We start from the raw sequence: 19,715 nt of genomic DNA on the forward strand, positions 1-19,715 counted from the left end.
ATTTCCCCCTTCGGGAGGGAAGTTTCCCCGGCAGGACGACCCTGTCGGAGCTCTAGATTGGTTCTGCTCAAGTTCCGCCTCGTGGCGGCGGCGATTCCTCCCGAAAGCCTCCTCTTGATTTTTTTTCTGGAACAAAACCCTCCTTATAGCAAAAGAGGGGAGCCAGAGGGACAACAGGGAGCCCACAAGCCCCCTAGGCACGGCCAGGGGGGTAGGCCGCGCCTAGCAGGCTTGTGGCCTCCTCGTGGCTCCCCTCTGGTACTTCTTCCGCCCAGTATTTTTTATAAATTCTAGAATAATTCCTCGTTGATTTTCACGTCTTTTGGAGTTGCGTAGAATAGGTATCTCAAACTTGCTGCTTTTTCAGGCAAGAATTTCAGTTGTCGGCATTCTCCCTCTTCATGTAAACCTTGCAAAATAAGAGCGAAAAGGCATAAGTATTGTACCGTGAAGTGTAATAACAACCCATAAAGCGATAAATATCAACATAAAAGCATGATGCAAAATGGACGTATCAACTCCCCCAAGCTTAGACTTCGCTTGTCCTCAAGCGGAAACCGAGATCAATAAATATGCCCACATGTTTAGAGAGAGAGGTGTCGACAAAACAAAATACGGTCATGCAGGCATCATGATCATAATTAGAACAACAATATCATCATATAATCTCTTATGCTAAAGTGATAATTCCTTCACAAAGTAAGTTATGGATCAAGAACCTTATTGAGAATTAACAACCAATAGCCTTTAGTCATTGAAGCAATTGCAATTTATCATAACATCGAAAAGAGTCAAATAAGAGCTTGTAAAGCAAATCCACATACTCAATCATCCTTTCGTCTTCTACAATTGCTACAACTCACGTGGTACTCATGAGATCAAAGTTTCAGTCGGACACAGAGAAAGATAGGGGCTTATAGTTTCGCCTCCCAACTATGTACCTCAAGGGTAATGTCAACAATAATAATTCATGAATACTTACTTCCAAGTTGACATATGAATATAGATCTTTCCCTAGCATATGACGTTAGCCAAGATAAAGGCGAAACAAGGAATTGGTGTAGATCACCATGACTCTTCCAAGGGAAAAAAGTAAAGGTACAAGATAGCCCCTTCGCAGAGGGAAGCAGAGGTTGTCATGTGCTTTTGAGGTTTGGATGTGTGTCCTCTTAGTGTGAAGGAACGTCACTTTATATTGCCTCCTGTGATAAAGAACTTTATTATGCAGTTTGTTGCTTTTATGTCTTCCTCATCACAGGTTCGTACAAAGCTTATTTTCCACACACTAATAGATCATACATATTTAGTGAGCAATTTTGATTGCCTGCACCGATGACAACTTACTTGAGGGATCTTATTCAATCCATAGGTAGGTATGGTGGACTCTCATGGCAAAACTGGGTTGAAGGTTTATGGATGCACAAGTAGTATCTCTACTTAGTGCGGGAGTTTTGGCTGATAGGAGGTGGAAGCAAGCGTCACATGCTAAGGGATCTCTAGTCATATAATCATTGTTCGGAACCAAGCAAACATAATTCATTATGTTGTCTTCCTTGTCCAACATCTACTTCTAAGCATGCAATAGTTTAGTGAGTGTTCACAATCATAGATGGTGTCCAAGATGATATATTTATATGTGAACCTCTCTTTCTTTATTACTTCCTATTAATTGCAGCAATGACCAAGGTCTACATTTGTCCACCCACGACAAGTTTCAATCAACATTCTTTTTATATGTGAAGTCATCACTTCCCATAAGATCATTACATGATCTTTCATGCTTTTGTTCTTTTATCATTCTTTTCCTTAGATCATGGCATGAAGCAAGGCCCTTAACTAAAACACTCTTTATTATATGACTCATGAGCTCAAATACATCGGGGGTGACACAAAGCAAAACTCAAGCCTAAAACACTAAGAACTTTATTCTACTAGAGAAAGATAAAACCAAAAAGGATCGAACTAAGAAAAGGTAAAGGCAAAATACGTGATGGTGATACGATGCCGGGGCAACTCCCCCAAGCTTGGCACAAGCCAAGGGGATTACCCATACCCATGCTTAGTTGTCTTCCTTTGGAGGTGATGGTGGTGAAGTTGTTGCAACCTGGGTTTGATCCTCCGTCTTCCAAGGCATAGGTGCTCCATCATGGAAAGATGATCTAGTCTCCGAAATCCTAAAATCTGCAGCCAACCGTATTGATTTAAATCTATACTCATACTCATAGTTTTGGTTCTGCAGGTCATAGATCTGGGCTTGGAGGGGATCAATTCTGTCATAGAGCCTGGAGAGGTGTTTCCCGATGTCATTGGCATCAATCTTGTGCTTGTTGGTGAACTCCATGATCATCATGTGGTTGGCGATGAGTCCGCGTTCCATCATCCCTTGGCACTTGAAGAATTGTTGCTCCATTGATTCGAGCCTCGCCTCCACGCTTACGGTCTTCTTGGGCCCCTCAACATCACACATGTGCAGCACCCCCTCACGCATCTCGATAGATTGAGGGTGTTGTAGCACTCCCGTGAGGTAGGAATTGATGACCTTCTCGAAGAACTTGTCCTTCTGAGCTTTTGCGGACGCCATAGCGATCTAGATCTGTCTACACAACAGCTTGAAATGAAAACAGTGGAAATCTGCGTGATACGAGGGTCGGACCTTTCGGGAGAATATATAATGATTTTTTCCCGACCAGAAGGGGTACTCCACAAGAAAACGGAGTCCGGGAGGCACACGAGGTGGTCACAAGCCCCCCAGGCGTGGCTAGGGGGTGGCCCGTGCCTGGCAGGCTTGTCGCCTCCTTGTGCGCTTTTCGGACTACTTTAAATTTTTCTATATTTCTAAAAAATCCAAAACGGAGAAAATTTCCTATTGGAAAAGTTTTGGAGTCGGTTTACTTACCGAATCACATACCTCTTCGTTTCCGGAGTCTGAAACAGGCTGATAAATATCCCTTATGTACTCCTCCGGAGTTATGGTATTGATAATATTGCTTTCAACATTTATGGGAGTACCTGAGATATAATGCTTGATTCTTTGCCCATTTACCACTCTCGAAAAATTACCTTCCGTGTTGTTGATCTTGATGGCACCGGAACGATATACTTCCTCAACAATGTAAGGACCTTCCCATTTAGAGAGAAGCTTGCCTGCAAAAAATCTTAAACGAGAATTATATAGCAAGACATAATCACCTACATTGAACTCGCGTTTTTGTATCCTTTTATCATGCCACCTCTTAACCTTTTCTTTAAACAACTTGGCATTTCCATATGCCTGAGCTCTCCATTCATCAAGCGAGCTAATATCAAATAACCTCTTCTCACTAGCAAGTTTGCAATCAAAGTTGAGCTCTTTGATTGCCCAATAAGCCTTATGCTCTAGCTCAAGAGGTAAATGACATGCTTTACCATAAACCATTTTGTACGAAGACATGCCCATGGGATTCTTATAAGCAGTTCTATAAGCCCACAGTGCATCATCGAGCTTCTTAGACCAATTCTTTCTAGACCTATTAACAGTCTTTTGCATAATTAGTTTAATCTCTCTATTACTTAGCTCTACTTGACCACTCGACTGGGCGTGATAGGGAGATGCAATTCTATGATTGACATCATACTTAGCAAGCGTTTTACGGAAAGCACCATGAATAAAATGTGAACCACCATCAGTCATTAGATATCTAGGGACTCCAAATCTAGGGAAAATAACTTCTTTAAGCATCCTGATAGAGTTGTTGTGATCGGCACTACTAGTTAAGTGTAAACCTTGCAAAATAAGAGAGAAAAGGCATAAGTAGTGTACCTGAAGTGTAATAACAGCCCATAAAGCGATAAATATCAACATAAAATCATGATGCAAAATGGACGTATCAGGTCCCGAGATACCTCTCCGTCATACGGAGTGACAAATCCCAGTCTTGATCCATGCTAACTCAATGGACAACTTCAGAGATACCTGTAGAGCACCTTTATAATCACCCACTTACGTTGCGACGTTGGATACACACAAAGCATTGTTCCGGTGTCAGTGAGTTGCATGATCTCATGGTCATAGGAATATATACTTGACATGCAGAAAACAGTAGCAACAAAATAACACGATCACATGCTACGTTTATAGTTTGGGTCTTGTCCATCACATCATTCTCCTAATGGTGTGATCCCATTATTAAGTAACAACACTTGTCTATGGCTAGGAAACCTTAACCATCTTTGATCAACGAGCTAGTCAACTAGAGGCTCACTAGGGATAGTGTTTTGTCTATGTATCCACACATGTATATGAGTTTCCATTTACTACAATTCTAGCATGGATAATAAACGATTATCTTTAAACAGGAAATATAATAATAATTTTTTTAATTATTGCCTCTAGGGCATATTTCCAACAGTCTCCTACTTACACTAGAGTCAATAATCTAGCTTCACATCACTATGTGATTTACAATGTAATGAATCTAACACCCATATAGTTCTGGTGTTGATCATGTTTTGCACGTGGAAGAAGCTTAGTCGACGGATCTGCAACATTCAGATCCGTGTGCACTTTGTAAATATTTATGTCCTCCTCCCTGATGTAATCGCAGATGGCATTGAAGCGTCAATGTATGTGTCCGGTCCACTTGTGAAACCTTGGTTCCTGGCTAGAGCGATGGCATGAGTGTTGTTACAGAACAAATTCATTGGATCCAATGCACTTGGCACAACTCCAAGATCTGTCATGAAATGCTTCATCTAGACACCCTCTTTAGCCACCTCCGAGGCAGCTATGTACTCCACTTCACATGTAGAATGAGCTACGACGCTCTGCTTAGAACTGCACCAACTTACCACACCCTCATTGAGAATAAATATGTATTCGGTTTGTGACTTAGAGTCATCCGAATGAGTGTCGAAGCTTGCATCACCGTAACCCTTTACGACGAGCTCTTCGTCACCTCGATAAACGAGAAACATTTCCTTAGTCCTTTTCAGGTACTTCAGAATATTCTTGACCGCTGTCGAGTGCTCCATTCCTGGATTACTTTGAAACCTTCCCTCCATACTAATGACAAGTCTGACATGAGGTCTAGTGCACAACAATGCATACATCATAGACCCTATGGCTGAAGCATAGGGGACGACACTCATCTTTTCTCTATCTTCTGCAGCTACTGGGCATTGAGTCTTACTCAACTTTATACCTTGTAACACGGGCAAGAACCCTTTCTTGGATTGTTCCATTTTGAACTTCTTCAAAATCTTATCAAGGTATGTTATTTGTGAAAGTCCTATCAGGTGTCTTGATCTATCTCTATAGATCTTGATGCCTAACATGTAAGGAGCTTCTCCCACGTCCTTCATTGAAAAACTTTTATTCAAGTAATCCTTTACGCTTCTCAGAAGTTCTATGTTGTTTCCAATCAACAATAAGTCATCCACATATAATATTAGAAACTCTATAGAGCTCCCACTCACTTTCTTGTAAATACAAGCTTCTCCAAAAACTTGTATAAACCCAAACGCCATGATCAGCTCATAAAAGTGTTGATTCCAACTCCGAGATGTTTGCACCAATCCATAAATGGACCGCTCGAGCTTGCATACTTTGTCAACATTCTTAGGATCGACAAAACCTTTCGGATGCATCATATACAACTCTTCCTTAAGAAACCCACTAAGGAACGTTGTTTTGACATCCATCTGCCAAATTTCATCATAAAAAAATGCAGCTATTGATAATATGATTCTGACGGACTTAAGCATCGCTACGGGTGAAGAAGTCTCATCGTAGTCAACTCCTTGAACTTGTGAAAAACCTTTTGCTACAAGTCGAGCTTTATAGACGGTGATATTACCGTCCGCGACTGTCTTCTTCTTAAAGATCCATTTGTTCTGAATGGCCTTTCGGCCTTCAGGTAATACTTCCAAAGTCCATACTTTGTTTTCATACATAGATCATATCTCAGATTTCATGGCCTCTAACCATTTGTTGGAATCCCGGCCAACCATTGCTTCTCCATAGCTCGTATGTTCATTGTTGTCTAACAACATGATTGATAAGACATGATTCCTATACCACTAAGGAGCAGTACGTGCCCTTGTCAACCTACGAGGTCCAATAGCAACTTGATCTGAAGTTTCATGATCATCATCATTAGCTTCCTCTTCAACTGGTGTAGCTTCGATAGAAACTTCTTTCTACCCCGCGCCACCATGTGGTTGAAGCAAAGGTTCTACAACCTCGTCAAGTTCTATCTTCCTCCCACTCAATTCTTTCAAGAGGAACTCTTTCTCAAGAAAAGCTCCGTTTTTAGCGACAAACACTTTGCCCTCGGATCTAAGATAAAAGGTGTACCTAACTGTCTCTTTTGGGTATCCTATGAAGACGCACTTTTCCGCTTTGGGTTCCAGCTTTTCAGGATGAATCTTTTTGACATAAGCATCACATCCCAAACTTTAAGAAATGACAACTTTGGCTTCTTGCCATACCACAGTTCATATGGTGTCGTCTCAACGGATTTTGACGATGCCCTATTTAAAGTGAATGCAACTGTCTCCAATGCATAGCCCCAAAATGACAATGGTAAATCGGTAAGAGACAGCATAGAACACACCATATCCAATAAAGTACGATTACAACGTTCGGACACACCATTACGCCGTGGTGTTCCACGCGGTGTCAACTGTGAAACAATTCCACATTGTCTCATGTGAGCACCAAACTCGTAAATCGAATACTCACCTGCTCAATCACATCGTACGAATTTGATCTTCTTGTTATGATGATTTTCAACTTCACTCTGAAATTGCTTGAACTTTTCAAACATTTCAGACTTGGGCTTCATCAAGTAAATATAACCATATCTACTTAAATCATTAGTGAAGGTGAGAAAATAACGATATCCACCGCGGGCCTCTATGCTCATTGGTGTGCGCACATCAGTATGTATGATCTCCAACAAGTCACTTGCACGCTCCATTGTTCCGAAGAATGGAGTCTTAGTCATCTTGCCCATGGGGCATGGTTCACATGTGTCAAGTGACTCCAAAAGTCCATCAGCATGGAGTTTCTTCATGCATTTTATACCAATATGACCTAAGCGACAGTGCCACAAGAAAGTGGTGCTATCATTATTAGCTCTACATCTTTTGGCCTCAATGTTATGGATATGAGTGTCATCACTATCGAGATTCAACATGAACAAACCCCTCACATTGGGTGCATGACCATAAAAGATATTACTGATATAAATAGAACAACCATTATTCTATGAATAACCTTCTCGCAATAAACAAGATCCATATATGATGTTCATGCTTAACGCAAGCACTAAATAACACTTATTTAGGTTCATCACTAATCCCGACAGAAATTGAAGTGAGAGCGTGCCGACGACGATCGCATCAACCTCGGAACCATTTCCCATGCGCATCATCACTTTGTCCTTCGCCAGCCTTTGCTTATTCCGCAATTCCTGTTTTGAGTTGCAATTGTGAGCAACAGAACCGGTATCAAATACCTAGGCATTACTATGAGAGCTGGCGAGGTACACATCAATAACATGTATATCAAACATACCTTGTTTGGCGTTGGTCGCCTTCTTAACAGCTAGATACTTGGGACAGTTCCGTTTCCAGTGACCACTCCCCTTGCAATGATAACACTCAGTCTCCGGCTTGGGTCCAGACTTGGGTTTCTTCGTCGGAGGGGCAACAACTTTGCCACTCTTCTTGGAGTTACCCTTCTTTCCTTTGCCGTTTTTCTTGAAACTAGTGGTATTATTGACCATCCACACTTGAAGTTCTTTCTGGATTTCTGACTCAGCGACTTTCAGCATCGCAAACAGCTGGGAGAGTGACTTATTCATCCCTTGCATGTTATAGTTCAACACAAAGCCTTTATAGGCAGGTGGCAGTGATTGAAGAACTCTCTCAGTGATAGCCTCTGGCAGGAGAGCAATTCCGAGCTTAGCGAGACGGTTATAGTACCCACACATTCTAAGCACATGTTCACTCGCAGACCCGTTCTCCTCCATTTTGCAAGCATATAACTTATCGGAGGTTTCATACCTCTCGATCCGGGCATTCTTCTCAAAGATAATCTTCAACTCCTAGAACATCTCATATGGTCCATGACGTTCAAAACATCTTTCAAGTCCCGGTTCTAAGCCATGCAAAACTGCACATCGAACTAATGCGTAGTCATCCTTGCGTGTTTCCCAGACGTTCATAACTTCTCGCAATGCACACCTAGTGGCACATCAATGATATATTGCTTTTGAGAAGCCGTGAGGATAAGCCTCAGATTACGAACCCAGTCAACAAAGTTGCTTCCATCATCTTTCAGCTTAGCTTTCTCTAGGAACGTATTAAAATTCAGGGTTGCTACTGCGCGAGCCATTGATCTACAACATAAAATTTGCAAAGATTACATAGACCATGTTAAGATAATTGAGTTTAGTTAATCATGTTACTAGTAAACTCCCACTCAAATAGACATCCCTCTAGTCATTTGAGTGACACATGATCAAAATTCACTAACTCAAGTCCGATCATCACGTTGAGTTAGCTTCAATGGTGAACATATTTATGTTGATCATATCTACTATATGGCTCATGTTCGACCTTTCGGTCTCTTGTCTTCCGAGGCCATGTATGTACATGCTAGGCTCGTCAAGTTTAACCCGAGTGTTCCGCGTGTGCAACTATTTTGCACCCGTTGTATGTGAATGTAGAGTCTATCACACCCGATCATCACGTGGTGTCTCGAAACGACGAACTGTCGCAATGATGAACACTCGAGGAGAACACAATTTTATCTTGAAATTTTAGTGAGGGATCACCTTATAATGCTACCGTCGTCCTAACCAAAATAAGGTGCATAAAAGGATTAACATCACATGCAAATCATAAGTGACATGATATGGCCATGAACTTGTGCTTCTTAATATCCATCACCAAAGCACCGGCATGATCTCCATCATCACTGGCGCCACACCATGATCTCCATCGTCATGATCTCCATCATTGTGCTGCCATCAAGGTTGTCGCGCTAACTATGCTGTTACTACTAAAGCTAATGACTAGCGATAAAGCAAATCATCACCAAATGCAAACTAATTGAAGACAACCGTATGGCTCATGACGGTTGTCGTAGCATCGACGTGCAAGTCGATATTTAACTATTAAAACATGATCATCTCATACATCAAATATAGCATATCATGTCTTTGGCCATATCACACCACATCCATACCCTGCAAAAACAAGTTAGACGTCCTCTTATTTGTTGTTGCTTGTTTTACGTGGCTGCTATGGGTATCTAGTATGATCGCATCTTACTTACATAAACCACAATAGTGATATGCAAGTTGTTATTTAACCTTCTCCGAGGACCGCCTCGGTCAAATCCGATTCAACTAAAGTTGGAGAAACAGACACCCGCCAGTCATCTTTATGCAACAAGTTGCATGTCACTCGATGAAACCGGTCTCTCATAAGCGTACGAGTAATGTTTGTTCGAGCCGCTTCATCCAACAATACTGTCCAATCAAGAAAAGACTAAGGAGGGCAGCAAATTGAACATCAACGACCACAAAATCCTTTGTGTTCTACTCAAGATACCATCTACACATAGACCTAGCTCATGATGCCACTATTGGGGAACGTTGCATGGGAAACAAAAAATTCCTATGCACATGCAAGACCTATCCATGGTGATGATCATCTACGAGAGGGGAGATCGGATCCACATACCCTTGTAGATCGCTAAGAGGGAAGCGTTAAGAAACGCGGTTGATGTAGTCGAACGTCTTCACGGTCCGAATCGCAAGCGTCCCACAAATTCCGTCCCGATCGAGCGCCGAACGGACAACACCTCCGCGTTCAGCACACCTACAGCTCGATGACGATCTTCGCCTTCTTGATCCAGAAAGAGAGACGAAGAGGTAGCTGAATTCTTGGGCATCACGACGGCGTGACGGTGACGATGGTGGAGCTACTCCGGCAGGGCTTTGTCGTAACGTACCGAACTAGCTACGGGGTGTCATGAAGTGGTGGGAGGAGAGAGGGCTGCGGCGTGGCTTGAAGTGCCAAAAGCCTCTCTCACCTCCACTATATATAGGTGGGAGAGGATGGGTGGCGCCCTAGGGACAAGGCCCTAAGGTTTGACCGGCGCAAGAGAGGAGGAGGAGGAGTCCTCCTCCAATACAACTTGGAAGGAGGAGTCCCTTCCCCAATTCGGTTTGGCCCACCTCTACTTTCCTTCTCCTATTTCAGCCGAATTGGCTTCCTTGGGCTGGCCACCAGCCCACGAGGGGCTGGTGCACCACCCTTGGGCCTCTTTGGTTCTCTCCCGGGTGGGTGGCCCCTCTCGGTGGAACTCCGAAACCCATTCGTCACTCCCAGTACTTTACCGATAATGCCCGATAACCTTCCGGAAGCCAAATGGATACTTCCTATATATCAGTCTTCTTCTCCAGACCATTCCGGAAACCCTCGTGATGTCCGGGATCTCATACGGGACTCCGAACAACATTCAATTACCAACATCAATAATTCAACTATACCGAAACGTCACGAACCTTAAGTGTGCATACCCTACGGGTTCGAGAATTATGTAGACATGACCGAGACACTCTCCAGTCAATATCCAATAGCACGACCTGAATGTCCATATTGGATCCTACATATTCTACGAAGATATTTATCGGTTGAACCTCTATGTCAAGGATCCAGTTAATCCCGTATAACATTCCATTAGCCCTTCGGTATGTTACTTGCCCGAGATTCGATCGTCCGTATCTCTATACCTATTTCAATCTCGTTACCCGCAAGTCTCTTTACTCGGTCCGTAATACAAAATCCCGTGGCTAACTCTTTACTCACATTGCTTGCAAGGCTTGTTTGTGATGTTGTATTACCGAGTGGGCCCCAAGATACCTCTCCGTCATACGGAGTGACAAATCCCAGTCTTGATCCATGCTAACTCAACGAACACCTTCGGAGATACCTGTAGAGCACCTTTATAGTCACCCAATTACATTGCGACGTTTGATACACATAAGGCATTCTTCCGGTGTCAGTGAGTTACATGATCTTATGGTTATAGGAATATATACTTGACATGGAGAAAACAATAGCAATAAAATAACACGATCACATGCTACGTTTATAGTTTGGGTCTTGTGAAAGGATGTGGATGTCGCCTGGAGGGGGGTTGAATAGGCGCTTTAAAATAATTGCGGTTTAGGCTTGAACAAATGCGGAATAAAACTAACGTTTAATTTGTCAAGCACAAAAACCTAAAACAATCAGGCTCACATATGTGCACCAACAACTTATGCTAAGCAAGATAAAGAACTAAGTGATAGCAAGATATATGACAAGAAACAATATGTCTATCACAAAGTAAAGTGCATAAGTAAAGGGTTCGGGTAAGAGATAACCGAGGCGAGCGGAGACAACAATGTATCCCGAAGTTCACACCCTCACGGATGCTAATCTCCATTTGGAGCGGTGTGGAGGCACAATGCTCCCCGAGATGCCACTAAGGCCACCGTAATCTCATCACGCCCTCGCACAATGCAAGATGCCATGATTCCGCTAAGGTACCCTTGAGGGCGTTCACCGAATCCGTACAAACCAGGTTGGGGCAATCTCCACAACTTAATTGGAGGCTCCCAACAACACCACGAAGCTTCACCACAATGACATATGGCTTCGAGGTGACCAAAAATGCTCGGGGCAATCTCCACAACTTAATTGGAGACCCCGACGCTTGCCCGGAGCTTTACACCACAATGATTGAGCTCTGAGGCACCACCAAGCTTCTAGGATGTCAAAGCATCCACGAAGAACAATCTCTAGGGGTACCAAGTACCCAAGGGTAATAAGCTTCTCAACTTCTCACTTCCACGTATCACCTTGAAGAACTCAAACCTATGCAACTAATGGAATGGCAAGAACACACGAAGTAGTCAAGTCCCTCACACTCAAATCCCCCCACAACAAAAAAAGCTATGGAGAAATATGAGAGGAAGAACAAGGAGCTTACAAAGAACTCCAAGATCATGATCCAAGGGGTTCCCCTCACATAGAGGAGAAAGTGATTGGTGGAGATGTGGATCTAGATCTCCTCTCTATTTTCCCTCAAAAACTAGCAAGAATCATTGGAGGAATTGAGAGTTAGCAAGCTCTAAGAAGGTCAACAATGGGGGAAGAACACGAGCTCAACAGATGGATGAGATCCAATGGGGAAGAAGACCCCCTTTATATAGTGGGGGAAAGAATCCAACCATTACCCCCACTCACAGCCCGAGCGGAGCGGTACTACCGCACGGTAGGTTCACCAACCACGGTAGTAAAAAATTACTACCGTGCCTACCACCGCTGAGGCGTCAGTTGTGCAAAAGTCTCACGACACGGTAGTACTGGACGATACTACCGCCAGAGAGCGGTAGTAAAAAACTACTACTGCTGGAACGTGCGGTACTACCGCTGGCACCTGCGGTACTACCACTGGCCAGTGAAACTGCCATAACTTTCGCATACGAGCTCCGAATCGAGCAAACTCAAGCTTGTTCGATTCAGGATGAGAAGAGCGATCTTAAGAACATGCAACAACGAAAATGCAAATGATATAAAGATGTTATATCTCTATGAATGAAGAACCGGCAAAAACTTCCAACATCGAAAACATCATAGAAGATGCATATGGACTCCGTTTTCGATGAACTCGAGCTTGTCATGAAGATGACCGTAAGCTCTAAAACTCACAAAGAGAACACACCAAACAAGAGCCAAGATAGGATGCAAGGATGCAAATGGTTTGAGCTCTAAACAAATGATACGATCAAGCTACTCACTTGAGAGCCCCCCTTGACAGTACGACAATCTATACTAAAATAGAGAAACATATCAAGGGCAAACCTGTACCTTGCACCTAGTCCTCTTGAGCTATATGACGATGATCTTGGCTTACTCAAGATGGACCACCTTTCTTGACTGCGTTGGTTTGATGAAGACCAGTTGATTGCTCCTCCATACTCACTATGGGTGAGCCACTCTTCAGCACATCTTCACAAGTCCATTGCCACCACAATGGACGACAAGCTTCAAGCATGATATCTTCGTGATGCTCCACTTGAACTTACACACCGCAATCTTGATGACGATCACCACTTGATGTCATCCTTCATAGGTTAAATGAGATCTTCCTCTTTACGCAAACCCATGGAAACACACCTAACCCCACATAGAACTCTCACGAAGACCATGGGTTAGTACACAAAAGCGTTATGGATAATGCTTACCATACCATGGGATCACTTGATCCCTCTCGGTACATCTTGTACATCTTGTACATCTTGAACACACGAAGTAGTCAAGTCCCTCACACTCAAATCCCTCCAAAAAAACAAAAGCTATGGAGAAATATAAGAGGAAGAACAAGGAGCTCACAAAGAACTCCAAGATCAAGATCCAAGGGGTTCCCCTCACATAGAGGAGAAAGTGATTGGTGGAGATGTGGATCTAGATCTCCTCTCTATTTTCCCTCAAAAACTAGCAAGAATCATTGGAGGAATTGAGAGTTAGCAAGCTCTAAGAAGGTCAACAATGGGGGAAGAACACGATCTCAACGTATGGATGAGATCCAATGGGGAAGAAGACCCCCTTTATATAGTGGGGGAAAGAATCCAACCGTTATCACCACTCACAACCCGAGCGGAGAGATACTACCGCTGCTAGGAGCGGTACTACTGCACGGTTACTACTGTGCCTACCACCACTGAGGATGCGGTTGTTCAAAAGTCTGACGACACGGTAGTACTGGACGATACTACCGCCAGAGAGCGGTAGTAAAAAACTACTACCGCTCGCACGTGCGGTACTACCGCTGGCCACTGCAACTGCCATAACTTTCGCATACGAGCTCCGAATCGAGCAAACTCAAGCTTGTTCTATTCAGGATGAGAAGAGCTATCTTAAGAACATGCAACAATGAAAATGCCAATGATATAAAGATGTGAGATCTCTATGAATGTAGAACCGGCAAAAACTTCCAACATCGAAAACATCATAGAAGATGCATATGGACTCCGTTTTCGATGAACTCGAGCTTGTCATGAAGATGACCATAAGCTCTAAAACTCACAAAGAGAAACACCAAACAAGAGCCAAGATAGGATGCAAGGATGCAAATGGTTTGAGCTCTAAACAAACGATACGATCAAGCTACTCACTTGAGAGCTCCCCTTGACAGTACGACAATCTATACTAAAATAGAGAAACATATCAAGGGAAAACCTCTACCTTGCACCTAGTCCTCTTGAGCTATATGACGATGATCTTGGCTTCCTCAAGATGGACCACCTTTCTTGACTGCGTTGGTTTGATGAAGACTAGTTGATTGCTCCTCCATACTCACTATGGGTGAGCCACTCTTCAGCACATCTTCACAAGTCCATTGCCACCACAATGGACGACAAGCTTCAAGCATGATATCTTCGTGATGCTCCACTTGAACTTACACACCGCAATCTTGTTGACGATCACCACTTGATGTCATCCTTCATAGGTTGAATGAGACCTTCCTCTTGACGCAAACCCATGGAAACACACCTAACCCCACATAGAACTCTTACGAAGACCATGGTTAGTACACAAAAGCGTTACGGATAATGCTTACCATACCATGTGATCACTTGATCCCTCTCGGTACATCTTGTACACTTTGTGTGTTGATCACGTTGATTTACTCTTTGCTTAGTCTTGATCAACCTTGTGTCTTTATGACCAATCTTTGGATAATACCTTGAATACCACCTTGGTCATCATATAAACTCCTCGAAACCAAGAGATGGACTTCAAGAAGTGCCTATGGACAAATCCTTTGAATATAACTTAAGGCAGCCATTAGTCCATAGGGATTGTCATCAATTACCAAAAGCACATATGGGGAAATATGCTCTAACATACTGTCCATCACATCATTCTCCTAATGATGTGATCCCATTATCAAGTGAAAACACTTGTCTATGGCTAGGAAACCTTAACCATCTTTGATCAACGAGCTAGTCAACTAGAGGCTCACTAGGGACAGTGTTTTGTCTATGTATCCACACATATATATGAGTTTCCATTCAATACAATTCTAGCATGGATACTAAACATTATCTTTAAACATGAAATATAATAATAACTATTTTATTATTGCCTCTAGTGCATATTTCCAACACAAGGCTACTAGCAGAGAGGATCCTTGCAGCACGTAACTGCAAGGACATGGAGTAGTTACTCGAGGCATTCCACGCTGGCACAAATCCTAGCGATGATTATATCATTTACCAGGCAAGGAGGAGGGCTAATTTCCATCCATTTCAGGTTACTAGACAGAGGTGGACTATGTTTTTGCACCAATGAATGTGGTGTTATGTTTCTGTGGTATTAGATCTATCTATGTATGATGCAATGCAATGTATGGTGCAATCTATCTATGCATGATGCAATGTATGGTGCAATTTATGAATGTGGTGTAAGAAATTTGTTCAATTATCTACCTATTGTATGAACGATTTTCTTTGGTCAGTTGTAAAATACTCACAACAACAACCATCATCAACATCATCATCTCACCATAGTCTCAGAACAACAAGTATCATCGACATCATCATCTCACCATAATCTAAGAACAACAAGTTAACAAAATCCACATACAATTGAGCATAGTTGAGCATGCCAAACAAGCACAGTTCATGGCATGACACATAACAGTTTATTACAAATAAGTCAGTGGTGGTTGCCACTGGCTGTTAAATACTCCTCCCACCCGCTTGGGGCCTTCATGTGCCTCTTTGAGCCTCACACAGGTTGAGTTGATGTTGGTGCTGCCCTTGGAGCATTGAACCTGGTGTTACTGGTTGGCGCTGCTAGTCTAACTGCCGACCTTGGTGTTTTTGGCCCGAGATGCTGCATTGGACCTGGTGTTACTGGCTAGTGTTGAATATGTGCTCTTTTTATGATCACATCAAGTCATATGAAAGGACTACAACCACTAAGGAATCCTTCCTTTGATGCATGCAAGCAGTAGAACATGTAACTGAACCTTGGCGTGGGTGCTTGGTTCAAAGGATCCTCAACAGTGGTAACTATGCATCTACTTCGAGGATTTGTGTCAAGCACACATTGTAGGTAGTACCTCAATATGAGATACTGCTTTCTATGATCACCTTGCACAACATCAACAACCATGACTCTTTCCCTATAGGGCACACTCCTAGGAACATGCACCCCAAACTTCTTCTTGGTATGTTTGATAATTGTATCTACACCAACCTTTACATTTGATCTTACCGTGTCCTCCACAACTTCCGCAACCCACTAAGCAGTAACCTTGGTACTCTCTCCACTAGCTCCACAAGTGTGATCAAGGTGGCACTTCTTGATTGTGAAAGTATCTTCATGTGCTACTTTGGAGGCAGTCATAAAAAAATTCAGAACCATTCTTTCTGTGTGGGCACCAAACAATAATCCTTGTTGGTTCATTCCTATGGTATTGAAAGTTTCTCAAAGTATTAACATGATAATTTCTCAATGCCTTTGTGAACTCATACACATTGGTAAAGCAAAGGTCCTTGCAGAGCTGCTCATGTGCATCACATAGTACTGGGTCATACCATTTCATCTCTTTCTTCTTCTTCAATCTTATCTTACTTCTAGAAGGTAGTATAGGAACCTCTCCTTCTAAATCAGAAACGCTAACATCACCGGGGAAGCAATATTCATCATATTTAGGTGCAAAATCTTGGAACCTGGGGATCTCTAGCTGACTATGAGCTCTAGAAGTAGGACCTGGATTTACTGCTGCTCTTCTAAGCTTAAGTTCTCACGCGTGCCTTTTGCAACCACTGTCCCCTCTACACTATCTGCCTCTTTCTCCTCCCGCCAAAACTGTGAAACATCAGTATCCCCTTGAAACTCTAGTCTATCTTCTGCAACATATGTTTCTTGTTCATTGACATCTAGGTCTTCACCTCTCTTCCAAGCCTTGTAAGACATCTTCATCCCTCTGTAATCACCCCTATCAAACTCAAAGTCTAAGGATGATTTGTCAACATCATCATCCTCACCACCAACATCTTCATCATCACCAGAAGGAGCTTCTGTCATGTTCAAGTTGCAGCTCTGTTGTGTGTTGACATTAACTTCTAGAGAGTGAACTATTCCATCTTGTGACAGGCTTAACACAAAACCAGGGTCCCCCATTGGACTGCCTATTGGAATTTGTTCTTCATAAGTAGTGCGAGACATATTAAATTCAACATCTCTATCTTCATTTGCCTTGGCCACTATAATATTCAGAAGTGTGAAATCAGAGTTATTTGTCGTTTCTTCAACTGCATCTTGACTATCTAGAAGAAATAATCTATCCTTTCTAGTTCCTACTTCTTTTAACCATTGCATGTAGTTAGCTGAGGCATAGCCTTCAATTTTAGTCAGTGCTATCAAGTTCACAAATGTGATGTGTGAAAGAGAGAACTTTCTCTCCATGATTCAGCCTGCATTATAAACACAACTGAATAAGTCTCTTACTGCATCCAACTGAATCAATGCTGCAAAATTCAGTTATGGCCCACTACTGCATCCAAATGGATCAACACTACTTCCTAAATACCACATCACTACTGCATCCAACTGCTCAACTACACTAGCATTAATGCATTAAACTAGGGTTTGTGCAAGACAAGAAAAAACTTACTCAACCCCTCCAAATGCAGATGCCCATTAGTGGGAATTGGACGGATCTGCGGCGACAGCTCTAGCAAGAGCCCTGGCCGATGTGTACTCGAGCGAGAACTGTTGATTGTCCGGTGATGGTGGTGCAGTTTCTGGCGTCATCGGAGGAGTATGCTGCGGCGTCAGCACGGGCGACTGCATTGCAAAGCTGCCGCTGCCCAACCAATTATCCACTTTCGAATACTCTCCGTTGTCGTCATCCCCCGTTCCATCTCCCACCGTAGAGTGGCCGCCATCGCCTGGTTTCGCCATCGCCGGCGCCATCGCGGGAGAGGGAGTGCAAGCGAGAGAAGAGAGGAGGACGGGGAAACAGAGTGAGCCGGGTCGGTCGCTTTGACCACGGTCGGAACGGGTCGACCTAACGGTCGTCCGCAAGCGCGCCGTGAGCCCCTAGCCGACAGAACCCTCACGGGCGGGCCCATACGTGTCATAAGCGCATTTAAAATGTAACCGTTCGATCACTAGGTTTTTTGAATCAGCCGTACCGCAACCACTTTTGTGGTACTTTTTTAAAAGATTAAAAAATAGTAATTTTCCAAAATTAACGTTTGTAATGTGATAGTTTTTGTTATATACTCCCTCCGTTCCTAAATATAAGTCTTTGTAAAGATTTCACTAGTAAACTATATATGGATGTATATAGACATACTTTAGAGTGTGATTTACTTATTTTGATTTGTATGTAGACTCCTAGTAAAATCGTTTAAAAAATTTATATTTAGGAACGGAGGGGTACTCGGTTGCATTGCATGACAGGTCACATCATGGTGTCTCGCGAATCGGTTCGATTGTCTTGTCATCCTAATGGCTGGATCGAACTCGGTGGATGGAAACAGTGCCCTCCAACAGCTTCTCATCCATACAGTCCACGGAGATTTGCAGTGTAATCTTTTTTTTTTCATCGACTATTTTGCAGTGTAATCTGATGACCAGAAAGTACACTTCCAGAAGATGTGCGGAAAAGACGCTTTTTTTTCGTTTCGAAGAAAAACGACCCTTTTTGTGGCAAAATACACTCTGAAGTGTGAACTGAAGCACCGTGGCTTACACTGTGCTTTTGTGGCAGATTTTTTTCTAGAGGCAAACCACACTTTATTGTCCCCACAGATTAAATAATCAGACAACTTATTTTAGCCTTTAGGCTGAATATATTTCAGCCAGCCCGAGAGAGGAAAAAGAATTATTGGCCCGTCCGACATAATAAAAGGCTGCAAGCCTGCTAGATATTTTTTCTGGCAATCAGCGAGTGTGTAACTTCTGACTTGCTCAAAGGGGCAAGCATGATGGGCCAGCCCATACGCGTGCGAGGCCACGGCCTGTTTTTCTGTTCTTTTACGTGTTCTGTTTTCGTTTTTGCTTTATTGTTTTACGTTTGTTTATACTCTAATATATTTCAAAAATCATATTTTTAAAATGTGAACCAAGTATTTTAAAAATAATAATTAGGCATTCGGAAGTATTTGGAAATTTTCTTATCAATCTTTCACAAAATATCGAACAAGTATTTGAAAAAAATGTTAACTAAGCATTCAGAAAATATTGAACAAGTATTTTAAAAATGTTAATCAAGTATTTGGAAAACTTTGAGCGTGTATAAAAAAATTGTTGACCACGTATTAAAAAATGATGATTTTTTTGATATTGTATATAAAATGTTAATCAATAATTTTAGAAAAAAATATTGGGCAAGTATTTTAAAACTATTAAACAAGCCTTTTGGAAATATTAAATGTCTAAGGAGAAAATGTTGACAATATATTAAAAAATGATAAATTTATCATGTATATAAAAATATGTAACAAGTGTTTGAATAATGTCTATCAAGCGTTTCGAAAATGTTAAATGTTTGTAAAATTATGTTGGTAATGTATTAAAAAATGTTAATGTTTTTACTTTAAAATTGTTAATCAAGCATTTTAAAAAGTATATAGATAAAAATT

Source organism: Hordeum vulgare, chromosome 4H (genome assembly GCF_904849725.1).
Source record: "Hordeum vulgare subsp. vulgare chromosome 4H, MorexV3_pseudomolecules_assembly, whole genome shotgun sequence".
NCBI lineage: Eukaryota > Viridiplantae > Streptophyta > Magnoliopsida > Poales > Poaceae > Hordeum > Hordeum vulgare.